Genomic DNA, 6,646 nt, shown 5'->3' on the forward strand with positions numbered 1-6,646 from the left:
ATAAAACAATCCTTGAAGAGCAGTGCGGCAACTCCCAAGGCAGAAGCTATGAACTTTGCGGTATAATGTATTCATCAGCAAGCAATGTTTTGTGTGTTATTTCACAAAAAGGATTGGAAGGCACAGTGCAATTCTGTTATCAACATGAGGCTCAGCATCTGTAAAAATAAAAACACTGTGAGGTAGTACCAGTAATTCCACGCAGAAGTTAATTCTTGGGACTGCAGTCATCCAACCCTCAGTAAGAAATGGACTGTGCTGCCCACATCTGCAGGGAAGGCTGGGAAATGTCGTCCCTGTCCTTGAAGCCACTCCCCAAGTCAGTTTTGTGCTCTGGCAGCTCTGGGGTCCCCTAACTTTCTCCTCTACATGATCCCTGTTGCCTTCAAAAAGTTACCACAGACCTCCTCCACCTCCCTAGGATTGACTTTTCTGGTAACTTCTCTCTTGGGAAAGCTACATTAACCTACATAAAGTTTTCTGAATTTAGAAATGAAAAGCACTATATTCAGTTTATTTAAATACAAAAAAATATTGGCTGTCCAATAATCTGACATATTGCATATTGTGGGCAATGGTAAGAAGATAGTTCCAGGGCCCTCAGGGAATTCAGAGAACATGTTCTAATAGGACTTAATTTCAACACAACACAATAAACATACATCTCTTACAAGAAAGCTAGAGTATCCTCTCTGTGTTTTAATGAGGCATTTTCATTAGATATGATCAGAAGCTTAAATATGATTGCACCAATATTTGAGTTAAATTTCTATTATTTATCAGTAACTGAAACCAGGTCTATAAAATCTTGGTAACTTTCTTTCTTTCTTTCTTTCTTTCTTTCTTTCTTTCTTTCTTTCTTTCTTTCTTTCTTTCTTTCTTCTTTCTTTCTTTCTTTCTTTCTTTCTTTCTTTCTTTCTTTCTGGCACAACCTTTTTTATTTGATTTGTTTCATTTTTAAATCAATAAAAGAAACCAGGTCCTAGCACCTGCGGTGATCCAAGTAATAGCAAATTTGTGCACTTGTCTTTTTTTCTTTTAAATATGATTAAATTATCACACTCCTGGCACACTTCATTTGCATGAAATTCTGCACCATACGTTCTAATTGTAAAGTTATTAACCCCCATCCCAAGGGGGAACACTACTCTGGAAGACAAGTTTCACTGTAATCTAACCAACTTTTCAGTATTTTGTGACAAGATTATAAATGATATGAAAAACAACATTTCAACATTTGGTCATCAACATACGAAAATGGTTTGCCTATACAAACTTTTAAAATGTAATATGATCTACCCTCCTGTGGTCCACAGAATTAAAGCACAATGAACAAGAAAGAAAAGGAAAAGAATGCAACTGACTGCTAAGGCAGAACAGTTTGCTAGGAGTAATGAAAGTAGAGTACATACTAAATCAAGTGCAGAATTTCATAGGGCCAACAAGATAATAGTCTATGTTTCACTTATATAGGTGAAATAGGTTTTGCAATTACCAGTTACGTTAAATGCACCAAATAAAGCTCCTGAAGTGATACTAGAAGGTGTCATCTTAAGTTCTCCAAGTTGCAACCATGCATAATTTTAGAATAGTTTCTTAAATTTATTTGTTTTTTAAACATAACATGAGGAAGGTGTTAATACTGGTGTAACAGCTCAATAGAGTAAGTTTTCCAGATTTTAGGAGGGTTGAAGAGGGAGACATTCAGGATCCCCCTACCTTGATCATAGTGGACTGAGGATGTGCTTTGTGGATGTGATTAAGTCGATGACACCAGCCTGATGGATCTTTCTTTCTGCACCAAATCACATTGAGTTATCCGGTCCCCTTGGCTGGTAAAGAATCATTAGGTGAGGAGCACTGGCCTCATCCAGGGTGGTGTTTTTCAAGCAATTGATCAACCAATCAGGTCAAGGGGCTTCAACAACCTTAGGCCCCTCACAAACTCACCAAATATTACAGGCACTGCACTTGCCAGTGTGCTGGTTAAGGATCACTGAGAACGCCACCTTGTCTCCTGCCTATAGCTCTATGCCATCCTGAACCTCTTTCACATGGAAAAAGAGCTTCTTGCTATGTCCTATGTCATAGTTAATGAAGCCCAACTGATCTTTCACGCATTCCACTGTGGCCCTACACAAGGGTATGATGTTGTAGGCCATAGTCTATGCATTTTGGCCCAGGACACACAGCTGGAACTTAACACTCTCCCCTTTCTGTAGGCAATCCCCTTTTTTGGCCATCCCAACTATGCCAAATGGATACACTTCACCTTTCATATCCCCCTCTTCCACAATTTCAATCATTCTTTGATACTCAGTCTCTGTTGGATCAACACTTCTCAGAGGGCGAATGACTTTACCAGAATAGATACTGGGATCAGCTTCCTCAGTAATACCATTCACTGAGTGAGTTTTGTTTACTTTTTCCGCACTGACTTTGTTGCCTTTCCTTTGCACAAGCTGTATTCGACCATTTTCCCTATTTCCAGGTTATCAACATCACCAGAGAATTCACTGTAATGGAAAAGATTTCCTTATCATGACTGGCTATTTCAATAAATCCAAAATTATCTTTCAGAGTTGCCATATAACCCAAGAGCCTCTTGGAGTTGGAATTATGACCTAAAAGTCACACACAAGTTACAATCTTCTGTCCAGGCCTTTGTTTGTCACTGATAGTAAATTCAACCTTATCTCCTATCTGAGGAGAAGTAGATCCCTCCATATCCTTGGCTTGAAAAGCACTAGTCAGTTTCACTCCACAATCATCATAAACAATTATGCCACCCTCAGCCTCCTTCTCCTTGGCTTTACTGGGGCTAGTGGTTTTATGATTGGAAAAAGTGGCTTTTTTTCTACAGTTCCCAGAAAACGATGCTCTGAATGAGAATGGAATGAAACCATGCCCTTGGGAAGTTTTTTTAATCCTAATAGCATTATTTCTTTGGGCAGGGAGCATACCAGAAACCAAAGTAAATTCTACTTCATCTTCAATATGGAGCTAGTTCCCATCCAGAATTTCACTGAAGTGGAAGAACATATGGGCATCCCGAACCACACACTTGATGAAACCAAACCCATCTCTCACGGCAGTGATTACACCCATTTCTCTGGCTTCCTTAGTGAACCAAAATGCATTGGATAGAACTTTTATATTGGCTGCTTGTTCTAATTTGTCACGTCAGTCTGTTGAAATATTAAACCTAGCATGGTCACCTTCAAGCAGGGTCATCTTGGATTTTGTATCTTTATCTCCAAAAGGAAGTTTTTTTTTTTTTTTTTAGAACCGGGGATTGAACTCAGGCTCTTGCACTTTCCAGGGAAGCACTTATTCCACTGAGCCATCTCCCTGGCCCTGAAAAAAGGAAGTTCTTTAGAGATCAAAAAATCAACTTTGATTCATCCCAGGAGTGGGTCATGCTGGTTTTTAATGGGTACTTTCGGGATAACTGTGGTTATAATTCCTTCAAAATGTTTAATTCCTTCAAAAATAACTGTTCCTTGAGGCCATAATCTAACATCTGTTGCAAGTTCTTTATCATTTCTGTCCTTGATTGTGAACTCTACATCATCTCCAGGCTGCAAGGTTTCCAGGTCACCCCTTAAACTCAATGTAGTGGAAGAATATCTCTTTTATCACACCACTTCTTTCAATAAAGCCAAATGCTTCCTTCATGGCCCAAATTACTTCCTGACAGCAGGCTTGTTTCTTTTTCAACAGCATAACGTTACGAGCACTTACAGAACCAGTATGTTTATCGTTATCAATTACAAAGTTTATTTTATTTCCAATTTCCAGCTGAAACTTCCCTTCAACATCTTCAGGGGGATAAGTCAGGTAAAACACTTCTTGTCTACTCATTCATTCTTCAGGGTGGATTTCTCATTTTATCTTCACTAGTTTAATAGCAGCTGGTTTGCCTGTCCGCCGGTCAGATGATACTTCCAATTCAACATCATCTCCTACTTTGAAGTCCGGAAGGTGCCATTATATTGTGAACAGTGGAAGAAAACTCTATCTTGATGTTCTGAACACTGAATAAATCCATAAAGAGGCTAACAGTTTTTCAACCACCCCCATTTCACAAAGTGCTGCTGAAGTCCCATTGGGGTACCCATCATGTACATTGTTTCAGAGAAGGGTTGGATCAAAGCTCATCTCGCAGTGATAATCAAATATTGCTCTTCTAGTAGTATCAGCTGATTCTTCTTTTTTCAGCACAAGTTTCAAAGGGTAAAAGTTGCTGGTATTAAAAAAAAGTGAGAGAAAATGATCTACCAAGGCAATAAAGAATACAACTGCTGCTGCACTGGACAATCTCGCAGTACAGCACAGAAGAAAACCAAGACTACTAGCAGTATTGGGAAACGCTTTTTCAAGGCTGTTGAGTAGTTACAAACTTCTTGTTTCAGATCAAGTGTTGTGTTTTCAACTTAAGTGTACTCTTCTTTGGTCTTGTTGGTTGTTATGAGGTTTACTACTTGCCTGATCTGAACTTGAAGCAGCAGTTTCAGGTGGTAAAGTCTGTTCTGTTATACTTCATATCCAACAGCTCAGCACCCCCTCTCCAGTGCTGCCATAAGCAGCACAGCCTGGTATGTAGGAATAAATCTTGCTTCTCTTGCAGGAGTTCAAAATCTTGGTAAGTTTCTAAAAATGCATAGAGAGAAGCTGATTTTGCAGCAGCATTGCTTGATTTTCTGAGGGCGAGGTGGGCCTGGGCCTGACTGGTAGTGCACAGTAAGCCATAGGCACTGTTTTTACTGTGCTTCAAGGTCTGTCCAGCAACACCACGTGGGACGCATCATGCCATCTCACTTCACCCATCTCCTTATGTTCTGTGGCCCATGCTGTCTTTTAGAGCCCAGGCACATGGGCTGAAGCATGCTTCACATTCTGTGATAAAGAGTGACTTTTGGGTTTTTCCATGTAACTAGATGCCGTAATGGAAAAAAACCTCACCCTGAAGGCCTGAATGTGCAGGCAACGGTCGGTGCCTGAATCTCCTCATGTGCAGTGCAGAGCTCCACACCAATGAACTTTCTGGAAGCTTGCATGTCCAACAAGTCTACTCTTCTGTTGTGCAACTAACTTTCATTAGGTATATTGGTGCTGTACTTTAGCTCTGATGAGACCCCCAAGCTCACGTACTGACAGCTGAATGGCCAGCCTGTGGTGCCATGGGAAAGGACCTTAGTGCAAGGAAGTTAGGCTACCAGGGTGGTGACCTCCAGGGGACACCGGGGCCTTTCTCGTCTCCCTGTGCTTCCTGGCCACTGTGATGTAAACAGGTTTCCTCTGCCATGTGCTTCGTGCCATGATGCACTCTGCCATCAACACTTCAAATGCAACCACGGTCTACAACTTCTGCAATCTGAGCCAAAGTAGACTTCTATTCTGTTAACTGCTTTATATCAGGTATTTTGCCACAGCGACTGAAAGCTGACTAACACAACCATCTATGTAGAAAATCCTGAAATAAATAAATTGCAGTGAATTCAAACAACTTGAACATGAGTCCTTTTGTTATTTAGATGTACACTTAGGCACACGAAGATAATGCATTAACATTTGGAAATTAGTAATATTTATGGTAACTTCTATTTATTCCTTAGTTTGTTCTGTGCTGTAGCTTGCTTCTTGTCCCCTGAATGCAAATTATGGACTACTGGAAATTTTTTCCAAAGGCCACATGGTTAACAATGTGCACATTCTAGTGCTTTGTAAATTCCACTATAAAAGACAACACATTAAGAGTGAGCAGGCTTGGTTTTGGATATGCTTCCAAGTTTAGATCCTTGAGAGGGTTGGTTAGCTTCTACTTGAAAGTAAAATTAGCAAAAACTCTAGCTTGCAGTCTTTTGAAAGATAAAACTCTGTGGATTACTGTAATGCATTCAAGGTGTCCGTGCACATTGAGCTCAGCTAGCAATAAGCTCCCTGGAAAATATGAGGATGACTTTGGCAGATCATCAAAGTTCAAGAAAATCAACATCACGGACATCCAAGTGTATTGGAAAGGCCATTTCCAGAGCAGATCAGTAGGTTTGTGGTTTAAGGTTTCATTCGGCATGCTAACTTTGGGAGTGTGGGAGGCATGTCTCATCATTGCAGAGAAAGGAACAATACGTTTTGCCTCCCACATTCAATGTGTACCCTCACATTTTATCTCAGCATCTGAAATTCCAAGTAGCTTTCTCCACAGCAAAGGCCACCCGGGAGCTGAAATGAAAAAGCACACAAAGAAATTTGTGGTGGGAGTTGGCTGCTCTTCCTGAGAATCCTGCCTTGCCTGTTCTGAGAGTGTGGAGTGACATTTGTGTGGTCATAAGGGGGCAGAGGTTCTGCTCCCTAGACTCGGGCTTCAGGGATTCTGAACAGAACTGTAATTTTCACAGAGTGTCTAAAGATGCTACTTTGTTCTTCTAAATTGCAGAAAAACTAATGCAAATATCCTAGATCCTGAAAATTCCTGCACAACCAGCCACCCCCAAAGTTCATGGAAGGTAAGAGAATCAAATCCCTTCCTTTTCAGGAATGACACAACTTCCAGCACGTATTCTCAGCTGAGAAGGTAGACATGCAGGTTTTTCAGGCATTGCTATGACACTTTCCTCTTATAGCTCTACTTTTCTCCTACTTC

At 40.6% G+C, this 6,646-nt stretch overlaps 1 pseudogene; it reads right to left on the reverse strand.

Annotated features, from left to right (window-relative positions):
* Positions 1 to 1,724: 1,724 nt before the first annotated feature.
* On the reverse strand, positions 1,725 to 4,242 carry LOC101575398 (annotated as a pseudogene).
* Between the last annotated feature and the right edge of the window lie 2,404 nt (positions 4,243 to 6,646).

This window comes from Octodon degus, unplaced genomic scaffold (assembly GCF_000260255.1).
Source record: "Octodon degus isolate 3935 unplaced genomic scaffold, OctDeg1.0 scaffold00183, whole genome shotgun sequence".
NCBI lineage: Eukaryota > Metazoa > Chordata > Mammalia > Rodentia > Octodontidae > Octodon > Octodon degus.